The sequence below is a fragment of the Diadema setosum genome, chromosome 6 (genome assembly GCF_964275005.1).
Source record: "Diadema setosum chromosome 6, eeDiaSeto1, whole genome shotgun sequence".
Lineage (NCBI taxonomy): Eukaryota > Metazoa > Echinodermata > Echinoidea > Diadematoida > Diadematidae > Diadema > Diadema setosum.
The window spans coordinates 3,497,176-3,513,625 of record NC_092690.1 but is presented as its reverse complement, the minus strand read 5'-3'; the positions used below and the strand labels follow the sequence as shown (position 1 = coordinate 3,513,625).

General features: G+C 42.7%; 2 pseudogenes; one reads left to right on the top strand and one right to left on the bottom strand.

Moving 5' to 3' along the window:
- LOC140230150 (CUB and sushi domain-containing protein 3-like) overlaps positions 1–16,450 on the bottom strand; it is a 91,362-nt pseudogene that overhangs the window by 61,506 nt on the left and 13,406 nt on the right.
- Positions 13,617–14,606, top strand: LOC140230102 (uncharacterized; annotated as a pseudogene).

Sequence of the window (16,450 nt, the reverse complement as noted above, 5' to 3'; positions counted from 1 at the left end):
GCAGTTTTATTAAATCTAAGATTGATTTTGAAGTAACGTTTCAGATTTTGGTCAAATTTTAACCCTCTGTATAAAAATTGAACTTTGCACAGCAACCAATGATGTGCATGTGAGTGTGTGCTGTCAATGGCCCTGAACAGTGGACATGCCTGAACGGTTACAGCTCGTTATTCCGAAGGTTCGTTATTCCGAAGGCTCTTTATTCCTAAGATTCGTTATTCCAAGGGGTTCATTGTTCCGAATTTCATTTTCGGATTAACCAATCTTCGGAATAACGAACCTTCGGAATAACGCCACAAATTTTCGGATTAACGAACCCTTTTTCATTTTCGGATTAACGAACCTCTAGGTATAGGGAATTGCGTGTTTCGGATTAACGACCCTTCGGAATAACGACCCTTCGGAATAACGACCCTTCGGAATAGCGAACCTTCGGAATAACGAACAGCACCCGCCTGAACCACATGTTGACTAGGCGTCAGTCTCACACTCCCATGCACATGAATGCTTATACAATAATTCCTAAATTATGCGACTAATATTATGAAATAATTAGAATTAGAATTCTATTAACAACAATGGAGTACAAGATGAAGAGGGTTAGCATATTCCTGCGTGCTTTGGCAGAGAGATCACACCGAGGAAATTCAAAGTCTTTTGTTATGATAATGAGTTTGGCACCCGAGTCCCTATAAATAGCAGGTATTCCCACTGTTCGACATATTTTCAAAGTATCCGAGGCAGTATCCAAACATTCACACGATCACTCAACGTCAGTCTCCACTAACATTGCACAGAGCAGAAAACCTATCAACAATCATTCATCCGGATCAGTCATGTATATCTTACAGGCATGAAGCCAGACAGTTAATGAGTTAGGTCATGGAAGTTGCGACCGCAGGTAGTATGACAAATGAGTTGACAGTTTCTGTGACGAGAAGAGAGAGGGAGGGTTATCAAACAATATGTTATGAACCCGCAACGCGTTGGATGGGACCCTCTTCATCTTGTACTTCATTGTTATTAATATAATTCTAATTATACTTCATAACATTATTCGCATACTTTAGGAATTCTATTACATAACACTTCGTACAAGCTTTCAGAGGGTTAGCATTTTCAAAGTAATACGCAGAAACTGTCAAGTGAGATATGTTTCAGGCAATGATCGATACGAGTCTACTTTACTGTATTTTTCTCGAACACATGCCGGTCAGACAAACATTACGATATTGGTGATAGATGAACTAAATGGATCAAGCGATTGTTTGCGGCATCAACTAATCCACTGCTTTCAAGCTGAGTTATACTGTTTGTTGGTGTTGTTGCGCCATGAATTTGCGATGAGCTCGAAAGTGTGCTCTGAAATTCCTGATGCCCGCCAGCGTTCGCTGAGATAGGTCAGGCAGGGAGGTGGGAAGAGATATCTCCCTGGGTCAGGCGAGTAACCTCAGCTCGGGCATTGGAATGGGAAGGGGAACCGGGCAGTCCCCTGGTAGGAGGGGTGGGGCTACCAGGATCGCGGGTGAGCGGGAGCCACGATTGTGTCCTCCACAAAGGGGTTGATCGAGACTGCTCTCTGGCAGCTAATGTTGTCCCCGCGGACTTGGGAAGGACCCTGGAAAGTAGGCAAAAACAAAGTGGAGGAAAAACGTAGTAGGGATGTAAAAATTCCCATAATATTGAAAAGGCATCGATAGCCTTAGGGGTCTTGTTCCCAAGACAAGTACTTAACCAATGTCCTATAGGCACTGGATGCGAAAAGATCAATTTCGGGTCTGAAGGAAGATATAGATAAGAGCAACGAAAATATATATCAGGACGAAGACTATAATTCTTCATATCTCTCCGAGATACATTAATTATCTGCTTCTATATATGAGCAACACCAGCCAAGTGGGAAGCAGATAGCCAAGAGTAGCGACCCAGCGACCACGCCCAAATGTCATATGACAACTTATTGAGTAATGGAATACTACCACCAATTTTCCTGACGTAACTGACAGCTGCACTGTTATCTGACTTAATATAAATGTGTTGCGTATGGGAGGTGTCGCACAGGGAGGCAAGGTCTCGATGAATAGCCAGTAATTCTAGCGCATTGATATGCAGATTAGCTTCCTCTGCGAGACCAGACACCTTGAGAAAAGGAATTATCATTCACACAGAGTGCACCCCATCCTGAGATGCTGCCATCTGTACGAATATTGTCAATGGAAGACAGGAATGTCGATGCAGGACCCAAATCCCTTGCATTGCAAGGAAAGCCACCAACGAATTTCTTCAATGGCATTATTATTTATTGAATTAAAGGGATGCATCAAAATTACCACCTGACTCTTGCACTGCTTTGGTTTTGCATGACTCTAGAACACGATAATGCCAACGACCCGCCAGTACTGGGTCAAATGGAGAAGAAAGAAACTAATAAACTTTGCTAAATCTCGATTTTTTTTTTGTCGAGGGAGACAACAAAATCGGATGCCCAAGATTCCTTATCTTGTCAATTTTTTCGTGTAGATGGCTCGCCACAAAATTAAAGCCTGAATAGGTCAGAGATGTTGTGACTTCCCAAAATTAATGACAATCCCAATGATGCCCGCAAATCAATGACACAGTTCGCGTTAGCAATACTCTCCTCTTTAGAGCGGGCAAACAATTAAAATGTCGTCCAAATATATCGTTTTTCTCATGCCTCTACTTCTCAGAGAAGAAATAACGGGTTTCATTGCTTTAGTAAATACCCTTGGCACTGAACTTAACCCAGAGGGCAAGCAAGTAAAACAATGAAAACGACCATTCCACGTAGAACAAATACTTTTGATAATCTTCATGAATAGGAATGGAAAAATATGCATCCTTGAGATCCAGTGACGTTAAGTAGTCGAATTGCATTGATTCGGATTTCTTTAACATTTCGAAAATTTTCCATCTTGAAATGCTCATACTGAACGAACGAGTTCAAATTTTTCAAAATAATGAAGGATCTGAGATCCTCGGTATTCTTTGGAACTGTGAATATAGTGGACAGAAATGAAACTTCCACTGGGGAAGTTTCGGGTGTTGCCCCTTTCTGGTTAACAACGAAATATATTCCAAATTAATTGCCGCATTTTCCTCCTCCGACAGTAGTAATTGAGGAGGAATAATTTTTGTTGGGATAACGGTCAAATAAGATCTTGTAACAGCAAATAGTGTCTAAAACCCAGGGATCGGAAATAATGAGACCACGTCTATTTGAAAAATCTGAGTCGTCCCGCATGTAAACGGGGACTTACTAGTTTTTCTACATTAGATGGTGCGTTGCTGGAAAATATGACGGTATGTTCCATCCGCGTGCTACCGAACGACCGACGACGCGGTCGGAGAAGGTGACTTTTTGGCCCACGAGGGGCGACTCGCCAACATTTTTCAGGGTTGTTTGCAAGTCTTTCTCAAATAGCGCTTTCCCAACGGATATCGATCTACTGCATAAATTATTATGCCCCTGCACTTCTGATTGAAGGCAAGTTTGAGCTCCTCTCGGGTCTCATGTTCATCTCATACGAGATGTTACCGCACAGAGTAACCGTCGACCGCCAGTCAAGCAACGGGCGCTGAATTGACTGTCCGTTGCTCCCTAGCTGGTGTCTTCAGCTCCCGGGTGATTTCAGCATTTTCTAAAGGGAACATTCGCTGAATCATCGTCTTTTGCAGCTTTTGCACTACTGTCAGCTGCACGGTTTTCCCGGGGATCGAGGTGCACATTTGCTCCTCGACTCTCGGTGCACACACCGAAAGTGGGCGTCGAGGGAGTCATGTACTGTAGTGTATGGATTCTTTTTTCCACGCTCTCCTTTCACGGGAGCAATGTGACCGCCTTGTCAGCTGAGCGGTCAATCCATCAGAAATTGCGAGGCCGAATTCCTCAGGGCCTTCATACAAATTGTCTGCTTCCAGCACTATGAGCTGGTCGCCGGCGCGGCGTTTGCACTGCCTTCCAAGGTCTGTGCTGCCTGCACTAAGCTCTCGAACTCCGCCTTCGGGTCGTAGCTGAGCAGGTGAGTGGGTGCAGAATTCTGGCTGATTGACTCCACAAGTTGCTCAGTAAATCAACTTCGCGGTCACACCGCGAAGGAGCCAGTCTGAAGTGCTCCCGCATGCAGCGCATGGCGGGCTGGCTCAGAGGTTTTGGAGACAGACATCCGTCAGTCCATCCAAAAAAGCGAGATAATTTGGCCGATAAACGTTGAATCTCACTCTTCTGCGCCGAAAGATTAGACCGCAGCTCCACCTGATATACAGCCCCGTTACCGGCGGCTGTGAACCGTTGTCTTCTGTATCACTCAGGCTTGTCACACGTCGAAAAAGATTAGTAAGCGAAGCGTATAACGTACAGTTGCACTGTGGAAGCTAACTCTCTGCCGAACACACGAAGAAAAGATGTCGAATAGTGGGAATACCCGCTATTTATAGGGACTGGGGTGCCAAACTCATTATCATAACAAAAGACTTTGAATTTCCTTGGTGTGATCTCTCTGCCAAAGCATGCAGGAATATGCTAACCCTCTGAAAGCTTGTACGAAGTGTTATGTAATAGAATTCATGTGGATTGCCATGGGCACTGCTAGTCTGAATCCATGCACTGTAAAGGGTAGAATTACTGCATGCACATGGAAAAAGTATATGCCCAAGCACATGTTCCCATGTGCTTGCAAACACCATATTTCATTCCGCCTGGCAATCATTTTTAAATTTTGCTTCACATAGGACCTATCACTAAATTTTGGATACAAATAAGCATAAATTAGTTTAAGTTCTTCATTTTAATACAACTGTCTACTAATAGTCTGACAAATCTGTCGCTTTTTCGATTAAAAAAAAAAGATCATTCTTGGTAAAGAATTCAGCAGCATTTTTCATTGGGGCGATTTGTTTCAAAGTAGATTTATTTAAAGGGGCCCTGAAATCCAAATGCATGTTGATTTGTGTTGATTTATGATACCCACAACATCACTTTTGCGATGAAACGAATATCTAGAAACGTGACATATATTTTTAATGATTTTTCTTGTATTTTTCTTCAGATTACTTGGGAACACCCACAAAAAAATCCTTCCAAACTAATCAATATCAGTATTCTTGAGATGACCTCATCTGTCGATCATTGCTCAAGTAGTGAAATGTTTAACAAAAGACATTGGAAAGAACATTCCCCTCGACTCAGCATAACTTGCATATTTCTGTCATATTAATGTGACTAACAAAAGACATGGCGAGGGAACATGCAAGTTATGCTGAGTCGAGGGGAAGGTGCATTCCAATGTCTTTTGTTATAACATTTCAGTACTTTAGCAATGATTGACGGATGAGGTCATCTCAAGAATACTAATATTGATTAGTTTGGAAGGATTTTTTGTGGGCGTTTCCAAGTAATCTGAAGAAAAATAGAAGAAAAAATCGTTAAAAAATATATGGAATGTTTCTAGATATTCGTTTCACTGCAAAAGCGATGTTGAGGGTATCATAAATCAACACAAATCAACATGCATTTGGATTTCAGGGCCCCTTTAAGGCTGCATATTGTTACGAATATGCCCATCTAATCACTTAACAATGTGATCTTCATGTTTTATGATCATGTGTATGCGATCACACGTGCACGATCGCGAATGTTTGTAAACACCAGCGGTTACGTAATCTCCTTTTGAGTCATTCGTTTCGAACCGCAGCCTTACACACTTCGCCCAGGTTGAGTTTAATGTTATGAATATATTAATCTGGGCGTGCCTGACGGAATTTTCCATGTATGTAATAATGCTCATGTTAAAAAATCCATTGCTCGCGTCAGTCGATAATCAGACTCCGGTTAGAGAGGACCGTTATAACTTTCTCAACCTCCCGTCCATGGTCTTGGGAGAAATTGTTTTCCCTAAGACAATTGTTCTGCGAACTGAGTTAACCCGTTCCTTACGGGAACCTGGTTTACCAGGTTCCCGTGGGAGCAACTGATAAACGGGAACCTGGTTTACCAGGTTCCCAAAATGAAGACAAGGGTGCCTGCTTCAGTGGCCTAAATTCATGTTTCTTTGTGTTAAAATGCTCAGAAAAGTGGGTTTGATAAAAAGATCAGAGTTTATTCTATCAGGATTTGTTCTCCTGCTGTTTAAAAAAGGGCGTTTTACAGTATTATGTACCTTTTCCTGATTTAGTTTTTTGCTTGTTCTGCTGTAAACTCGTACGAACATGTACATAATGATCAAGGATGAGATCAGTTAGAAATGCGGGTTCGCTGACCCCAGTCACCTCATTCAGGTACCTGGTTTTGTGTAGAACAAAAGATTCTGAGAGCTCATCAGCACACGCTCTATTCATACCTCGCACCCGATCGATATTTCCATTGTTCACGGGCACATGTAGTTGACCGTAGAAAGGGGGACACAATGAACCGCTTGACTGCCTTCACACAGCTGGATTACCAACCTGTGTGCCTCTCTGTCGACGGGCGAAAAGAATCTCGTTTGGGGGCATTAAAGGCGCTCAGAGAATTGCGGAAGGAACGGGTTAAAGTGCTAAACAGCAGGATAATCCAGGAGATGCCAACCTGCTTCTAGCCCGTTTCCCTTCGACGACGACGGCGTCGATAAGTTTTCGTTGACTTGGCCAGGCGAACCACCAGGCGATCTGGAGCCAACGCCCACCTGAGATTGCTACACGGCAACTAGTGGGAGCCACGTCGAGGTCAATCCAGGGCGTCGAGACTGTGTGAGTGGCAACGCGCACCTGGCGGCCAACGCCCTTCTGCCCGGCGTAGTCGCGGAGCTGCAAGCTGACCTGAGTGAGATAGCATTGCCTGCTGATCCGACGACGTCCCTGTGCATCGACGCGTTCTCCACGTGATATGATAGCGTCTGGCGTCGCCTCCCCGTCACGTCGCAGATGAGTTGGGCCTCGACGTTGGTTCTGTTAGGATAAAACCCTGGCCAGGTATCACATAATCCGTCTTTAAGTTAATATCTTTTGTTGAAACGATCCAATCTAACCTTGGATTGTTATGGTCAATTTCGCTGCAACGCTTTAAGTAAGAATGATCATCCCGGTTGAAACTGATTGTTAAGCAAATTCTTAACAAAGTTCCGGAAGATTTGTTCATTTCAATTCACCGAGACCGCCTCGTATTTATTTGTGTGAACTTGACCGTAACAAAGTGGGGGCTTGTCCGGGAGCCAAATTTCGCAAGTCTTGTATTATATTGTTCAAATTAAGTCTAAATAAGCTTGTTCTTGTGCTCTTGTTGTTCTACTGTTGCAACGTTTGCAGTCAAGCTTTCATTGCTGTGTTAATTGTTGAGTAGACTGAACCATGTCTAGGGAATTTTCAGTGCAGGATTTTGTGGACGGTGATGTTTCTCTGCCAAAGATTAAACAGTTGAGAAAGGCCGAATTGAAAGAAGTAGCAACCCATGTAGGTGTTGAACTAGACATAAATTTCGTAAAGATGAGTTGATTGATACTTTAGCAAAGCATTTCAAGCTTGTTCCGGTTGATGAAGCTCACTCAAAGGCTGATGTTAGTCTAGAATTAGCACGCATTGAGTTAGAGAAGCTGAGGTTGGAAACGCAATCCAGACCTGCGCAAAGCCGAAATTGATCTAGAATCTAGGCAGCGTCAGACATATTATTTTGATGTAGCTAAGAATACTAGATTTGTGCCGAAATTTCATGAAGACGAAGTAGTCTCGTTCTTCAGTGCGTTTGAGAAGATGGCCAAGCGACTTGATTGGCCCACTAGTATTGGACTGTTCTTGTTCAGACAGCGCTCACGGGCAAAGCACAAGAGGTGTTTTCGTCCCTATCAGAACTTGACTCTGAGGATTATGACGTAGTAAAAGCTGTCATCATTTCTGCGTATGAGCTGGTACCGGAAGCGTATCGCCAGCGCTTCCGTGAGGCGAGAAAGAAACCTGGTCAAACGTATGTAGAGTTAGCGCGCGAAAAGAATGCAAGTTTTGATCGGTGGATTTCTTCTCTTAAAGTCCCACGCACGTATGATTCTCTTAGAGAGGTCATGCCACTCGAGTCATTTAAGGACTCTCTCCCGAGTCATGTTAGGGCTCACATTGAAGAACAGAAGGGTCTTGACTTGCGTAATGCTGCAATAGTAGCTGACGAATTTGACTTGCTACATAGGTCACAGAAAGGTGTTAGTGGCGGCTTTGCTCCAAAGTGGAAACGCGCTGATGGGGTTGCGTATCCAGCAAAGCCCAATAGGAATTTTGGGAAAGGCATACAGTGCCAGCCAATGAACAAACCGGATAGTTCGAGTAAATCGGTTAGGTCGGATACGAAGTGGGATAGGCCAGATTTTAGGCCGGATGATAATCCGAATCGCGTTGGTGGCAAGCGCGAGGTAACATGCCAGTATTGTTCCAAGAAGGGACATGTTAAAACACAATGTTGGAAGCTACAAAGGGATGGTAAAAAACAGGGCGCCAAACCTGTACTCGCAACTTCAGGAGAACGAACTCGTGTTGATGTTTCAGGGCATGGCCGTCCTGAAGACATAACCCTGGAAGTGTAGATAACCTGTAGGAATGTTACCGCAGCTTCATGTCAAAGGGTGAGGTCTCTTGGCAGTCGGGTGACGGTGCAGTGCAGCCGGTGAGAATCCTGAGGGACACCGGAGCAGCACATTCTCTCCTTGTAGGCGATGTGAGTAGATTGCCTGCTGATGGTTCAGCTTGTGCTAGCGCACTGATACAGGGTATTGATGGAAGCTACATTTCTGTACTTTTGTATAGGATACACTTGAAGAGTGACTTAGTCACTGGAGTAGTTACGATTGGTGTGGTTCCCGGTCTGCCCATGGATGGGGCTGATTTGTTGATGGAGAACGATTTGGCTGGGAGAAAGGTCTCAGTCTCACCAATTGTGTCGAGTGATCCGGTTGTTGAACCTGAAACTGAAAAGTTGCTAGAAGAATTCCCGGATGTATTTACTGTTTGTGTGGTGACAAGGTCACAATCAGGTCAGGCGAAGCAAGGCGAGGCAGAGGATTTTGGGTCTGTAGATGACTCTGTTCGGTTGGCAGAAACGTTTTCTGCTAACTTCGATGATGTTTCTGCTCAGTCTGGTGATGACAAGAGTTGTCGTTCTTCCCTGATTGCAGCGAAGCCAAAAGATCCAACACTCGAACGTTTGCTTCTTACTGTTGATTCCGAGATTGAAGCTGCTAGTATGCCGGAGTGCTTCCACGGGAGATCCGGTGTGTTGATGAGGAAGGGGCGGCCCCCCTGATGGACCGGCTAGTGTAAGCTCGTCGGTAGTATAGGAAATAGTGTTGCCAGTAAACTATCGTAGGGAGAGTTGCTCAGGAAATTCCCATGGGAGGTCACGTTGGCATTAGGAAAACTCAAGCAGGAAAGTATAGTTTCTTGTTAAAGCACGAAGTAGGATGGGAATGTTCATTTTTTTGTGTGTGTAAACGTCTCAAGTTTTAGACACATGGCTAGTTTCATTCCCGCCATTTCCTATTTTTTGTGAGTGAAAAAAGAAGAAGAGATAATTGAAATCTTGAGAAATGTATTAAGGTTGTGTTAAGTTTTAAGCCGGAAGGGTTGAAATGAATTTGAAAGAATGGACAAACAATGTTCAAATGTCTGTGTTTGTTTGTTTGTTTGTTTTGTGGAAGGACACGATACCAACAAAAGTATTTTGTAAGGGAGACATAAAATGGCTCCTTTTGAAATATTAAGGTATTTCCTTTTAACAGGAAATGTTTACAGTAATTACTCCATAAACTGTTTACCGGTATTTGTATTGAAACATTATGTACAAACATAATAGAGGATTTATTTATACAGGTCTGTTACAACACAGACAGAATGTTAAATTTATAGCAAAGTGAAGAAATAATGTTGTAAAATATATACGATAATGTTTCCGAGTTATTATAATCCGGACTGGTTAAATAATGTATGTTTTGTGTGTATTTCAGCCATTATTGTAAGTGGTGATACCCTAAGAAGTTTGGTATAATATAAATAGTTGATGTTTGAAATTTGTTACAAATTAAGCAGGATGATGTTGTTGAAAGTTGTAACGTGTTTTGATATATAACGAAAATATTACTTCAGAGTAATATTTTCTCTCTTAGGGGTGGGGGTGTTACGAATTTGCCCATCTAATCACTTAACAATGTGGTCTTCATGTTTTATGATCATGTGTATGCGATCACAAGTGCACGATCGCGAATGTTTGTAAACACCAGCGGTTACGTAATCTCCTTTTGAGTCATTCGTTTCGAACCGCAGCCTTACACACTTCGCCCAAGTTGAGTTTAATGTTATGAATATATTAAGCTGGGCGTGCCTGACGGAATTTTCCATGTATGTAATAATGCTCATGTTAAAGATCCATTGCTCGCGTCAGTCGACAATCAGACTCCGGTTAGAGAGGACTGTTATAACTTTCTCAACGTCCCGTCCATGGTCTTGGGAGAAATTGCTTTCCCTAAGACAAGTGTTCTGCGAACTGAGTTAAAGTGCTAAACAGCAGGATAATCCAGGAAATGCCAACCTGCTTCTAGCCCGTTTCCCTTCGACGACGACGGCGTCGATAAGTTTTCGTTGGCTGGGCCAGGCGAACCACCAGGCGGTCTGGAGCCAATGCCCACCTGTGATTGCTACACGGCAACTAGTGGGAGCCACGCCGAGGTCAATCCAGGGCGTCGAGACTGTGTGAGTGGCAACGCGCACCTGGCGGCCAACGCCCTTCTGCCCGGCGTAGTCGCGGAGCTGCAAGCTGACCTGAGTGAGATAGCATTGCCTGCTGATCCGACGACGTCCCTGTGCATCGACGCGTTCTCCACGTGATATGATAGCGTCTGGCGTCGCCTCCCCGTCACGTCGCAGATGAGTTGGGCCTCGACGTTGGTTCTGTTAGGATAAAACCCTGGCCAGGTATCACATAATCCGTCTTTAAATTAATATCTTTTGTTGAAACGATCCAATCTAACCTTGAATTGTTATAGTTAATTTCGCTGCAACGCTTTAAGTAAGAATGATCATCCCAGTTGAAACTGATTGTTAAGCAAATTCTTAATAAAGTTCCGGAAAATTTGTTCATTTCAATTCACCGAGACCCCCTCGTATTTATTTGTGTGAACTTGACCGTAACAATATACACAAGTGTATACTCTAATTGATTTTCTTTGCTTCCTGTCACCATGTTTACGACAGAACGGAAGGTATTCATTTTAATTTCATTTTTCAGAAGTAGGGAGAGCACTGTCGCGACTCAACGACAGTATCGGCAGGCGTCTGACTTTACACAGATACTGCCAGAGGCTGAATAAAGACTAGTTGTGAGAGTGGAATTTCTCATGAGTAAATAATTGTGACCCTGCACCTCAAAACAAACAAAAAGTCGCCAGACAAGAATTTTTAGATAAGACCATATTCTAAAAGAGCAGACTCTTAGCTTTACAATGATGTATAACTCAAATCAAATGGACTCTCCTAACCTATCTAAATATTGGAAAGAAAGCACAAACTCAGGAAAAGTGTGAACTGAGAAAAGAGGCTCTGAAGTACAGTGTCTATTCAAGCGCTTAATCTTTACCAAACTGTGCTGGCTGTGTGATGAATGGGACAAAAAACAGGAAGTAAACCACCAGAGTAACAACAATGAAGGGATTATCAAATTAAACTGAAATTAAGCATGCCTCATTAACACATTCTGTCTATAATTAATGCAAACTTTCAAAGCAGTAGCAGTGTCCTTTCAAAATTTATTAGAGTTGAAAGTGAAGAGTGTGGACAAGGTTTTTCAGATATGAAAAAGGGATGCTAAAGACACACCTAATCACACTATTCTACCAAAAATGTTCGAGATAAACTGCTAAAAAAACACACTTTCCTGCCTGTTTTATGATACCAAATTTTAGCATGATGTAAAAGAAGACCCGCTCTTTCAGAAAATATGAAAAAGTCAATTTCGGCTATTTTACCTTTAACTTATTGTAATGTATATTTAGGATATTTTGGGGATAACTTCCTGTTCATTAACAACTCAGCTTAAATTCCCTTGTTTTTGTAAACTCACCTCAGAATATAACACAAAGATTGTTTACTATTAATTTCCTGTCGTTAATTACCCTTGTTTGATGTTTACATCAAAGAGTCATTTAATCAACCTTGTAACAACCCTTCTTTGTCCCTGGTTTAATTACCCAAAGATTATATACACACACCTTGTGAACCACCAGACTCTTTGTCTGCCCCTTATCTTATAATACTTCCTCCTCCACAAAAGAATCCCCCTCTTTTAATTGGTCAAACATCACCCCTTAGGACAACCCCTTTGGTCACTCTTTTTAGTTATCCCTTTTTGATTGGTTGTCTTACCAAAAATTCTCACCCATCACCCATTGAACATTGCCAAGTTTGGTGTTCTTTCCAAGGCCCCAAGAGAGATCATGATTTCGAGATCAGAGAGTCAACCTCTACTTGATATTGCTCTCTCTCTCTCCTGCATCTTGATACTTCTATATTTTACTCTGATGTACATACTCGTCATTTAACTTGTCATTGAACTTCATCATGATATTTCTGAGCGATTGTGAATAAACACTTTGCATCGGTGAAATGTACCAAAACTGTACCTGAGCTCCTTCATTTCTGCTTCATAATAACATTCCAAATGTAACACCACCCGTTATATTACATGGTGGAGAACCTTATATCGATCCTATATCGGAATACCTCATCATTACAACTCGACATCGCTTTTGGAAAAGAGACTTTCACCAGACCATGCAGGGCGAGCATTAACAGGACCGTGGCAGCATGCGACCTGAAAATTGTTGAAATGTGACTATAACAGATTTTTTTCGTCGACTTCGAAACTGCAGTGCTGCTGTTGGACTTCAACAATTATTTAGACAACGAGTTTTGTGGTGACATGGCCTTTGCAAATGACGACTGATTGATGACTGACGACTTAAACCTCCATCTATTAACGATGATGATGACCGTGACCTGGATGGCGACATCATGCCCGACTTGGATGACGACGCAACGAGGACTACGACGACCACGACCTGAAGGACGTACGAGGAGGACCCATGACTGGTGTTGACGCGGATGCAGCTCCAGGGAAAATTCTTCAAAAATGGACGCTTTGCTGAATAATGACTGACACATTTCGACAACGATAGGACTACCAGACGGATTCAGGACCAGACATTTACAGTGTAAACACTAATAACATTTTCAAGGATAATTGACTCTTAACTTGGAGGACTGATAGTTTGATTGCTTATTGTGATTATTTTCTTGTTTTTGGAATACTATACTATGGAATCATTTTGGGAATTGGAGACTTGGTTGAACCCTTTCACATTGGGTAAGTGGAACTTTGATTGTTATTACTGTCCCATTGTGAGAGATATTTGAGAGCATGTTGATTTTGATTAGTGCTTACTGAGTTTGCATTATTTTATTTTGACTGGTTATTTGTATTTAATTCTCATGTGTTTCCTTATGAATTTTTCATACTCATATTTGTTTGACTGTTATTACTGATCTTTGACTTTGATATTTGATTAGATAGGCTTTGTGTTACTCAATATTACACCATGACCAATCACAGTACCAATACCACCATGACCACCAGTAGGACCCTCCGACAGACCGACTTTTTACCGACTAAATTTTCTGGCAGCCGACTAGATTACAATGACTGTACTGCCCATATTTTGACCTTTGAAGACTATTTAGACGCCCATGACATTGACTCGGACAAAGCTGGCAACTTGACGACTATACTTAAGACTTTCAAGCGGACATTAGAGGGACAGGCCAGACTCTGGATAGACAAATTGACTTTCACTACTTATGACGACCTAAAGACAGCTTTCACTAGGCGATTTAGCCCCGCCAAATCGACTTTTGCTAGGGTTACTGACTTTAACATCATGACTATGACTGATGGAGAGAGTGTCGAAACTTTTCTCCAACGACTCAGACAGACTGCCTCCTACATAGACTATGGGGAGAGGCAAATAAAGGACCGTTTACTCGCTGCACTGACCCCCGACTGTCGCGCCGCCATTCTTATGGCATCGCCGACATCAACGACCACCCCTGACGAGATAGCCGCGAAAGCGCAGCTTTTCATAGATCTTAGGACTGACACTACCCCGACAAAAGAGTGACATTCGCAACCCAAGACGATGTCGACCTCCTAAGTGAGGAAATTTCCTCCCTTAGATTTAGAACCGAACAGAAAGACTCCCGAGGACGAAGACGAAATCGACATTCCCAACACAATGACTCTGACCGCAGTACCAGCCGCAGCGCTAGTAGGACTCGACATAGGGATGACCACAGCAGACATGAACGTAGTTTAAGTAGGGACCGACATCATTCTGACTACAGACATAGTTTAAGTAGAGACAGACGACATGATAGTAGAGACAGACATCCTGGACGGCGCTCTCCTTCTCGTGATCGTTATCGGTCACAAAGCCGAGGACGCGACCAACGGTCTCGACCTCGATTTGCTGGCAAGTGTGACTATTGTCACATTCCTGACCATTTTTGGAGGGATTGTCGGCATAGGTTGAGAGACATTGAACGCAACAGACGACCCCAATATTACGGACCACCCCCACCCCACAGACAACAATACAATGACTATAACCGACATCATCATCGACAATAACAACAACAACATCATCTACAATACACAGGACAGTACTTCGACACACATCCCCAGGGTTTTCATTAAGGGAGGAAAATAGAAGCGCTCTCTATTCCACCTCCCAAAATGAACACCCCAGGCCTAGGGACGGACAAAAACTCAAATCGACATACTTAGGGACAGAGGACGTAGACCTGCAACTGACTAGTAATAACTTTGTTAAAGGTAGGGGATACCTTTTACAGACCTCCCAAAATGCAGCAAAACATTAAATATGAACCTCAGGGGACTTGCTTAGGCCACTGCTTAGAAATTTGGAAGTCAACAGTTATCTAAAATTTGAATAATGCACAAAACTCAACTACTCAGTAGTTCTGTGTGTCAGCCACACTTAAGCCTTTTTGTTGCATTCTTCTGTATTTTGTGATCTATAAACACAAATCTAAAAGTATAAGAGCTGATGTAATAACATAATATAGAGTGTGTGGCAAGAATGTGTATAAAAAATGTTTGTAAGTGTTGATGAACTTTCTTCACAAAATATACATGATGGACACACATGCAGTACATGGGTCTGCAAAGGTAGCCTAGTAATGTACTGGAATTTACGGTGAGCCCCGAAAACAATTCAATTCAAAATCTAACGGTCAGAAAATTGTACTAAATGTTACCTTTCACTTCCAATACTTTATGGAAGTTTCTAAAATGACACTCTCTTCAACATACCACTGTATTTATACAACTCTTCATATAAGGCGTGCAAATGGGATTCCCTACCTTTAAGGGACGAATTGACAGTGGTAAGCACATGTTCATTCTTTTTGACAGTGGTGCTTCCAAGACATTGATTTCTGACCGCTATGTTAAATCAACTCCACACCTTTCCAACCTAAAGAGGCAGAGCCTGACTCCTACTCGATTTAAACTAGGGAACGGGCAGTTCCTTGAAGCGCAAACCGCGATTAAATTCAGAGTCACAATTCAAGGTTACAAATTCGAAATTTCTGCTTTAGTCGTTGAAAACCTTGTTGGTGTTGATTTGATATTAGGCAATAACACACTTTCGGACGTAGACGGGACTTTGACTTTCAGGGACCATAGGTTCAAAATCAAACGACGTAGGATACCATTTTCCCCTACATCAAAGGTGAAAATCGAACCATTTGGGTCCAGACTCATGACACTACAGGGACATACACCTGCCCACTTACGTAACTCTGACGTCATACTGCCTTCCAATGACTACCTCAGTAGGCACTGCCCATCAACAATGGTGGTAAAACTAACAAAAGGTGCGACTCAAATCATTGTGACTAATACTACTGACAGACCTCTACATTTCTCTAAGGGTAGGGCGATTGCCTTTCTCGACACTACTAACCCCGTACGTGTGACTGAGCCCCTCCCAGTAGATAACATAACTATGACCTTGACTGACAACACACATGCACTTTACTCCACTCAGCTTGACACCGCAGACAGTAACCTTGACAACCAGACTAGACAAGCAAACCTTGACAAATACCCCCACCTTGATCCCAATGACCCCATTGCTAACATGACTGAAGACCAAATCATTAGAGCCCATATTGACTTAAAGGATAGTGTGCTTTCTCCCTCTGAAAAGAATGAGTTGATACAAATCCTTAAAGACAACAGACCCGCATTCTCCCTCTATGGTGAGCTATCTAGTTGCCCAAACTTTGAAGTAGACATACACTTGACCAATGACGAACCATTTTTCATTCGACCATACTTTGCTACTGA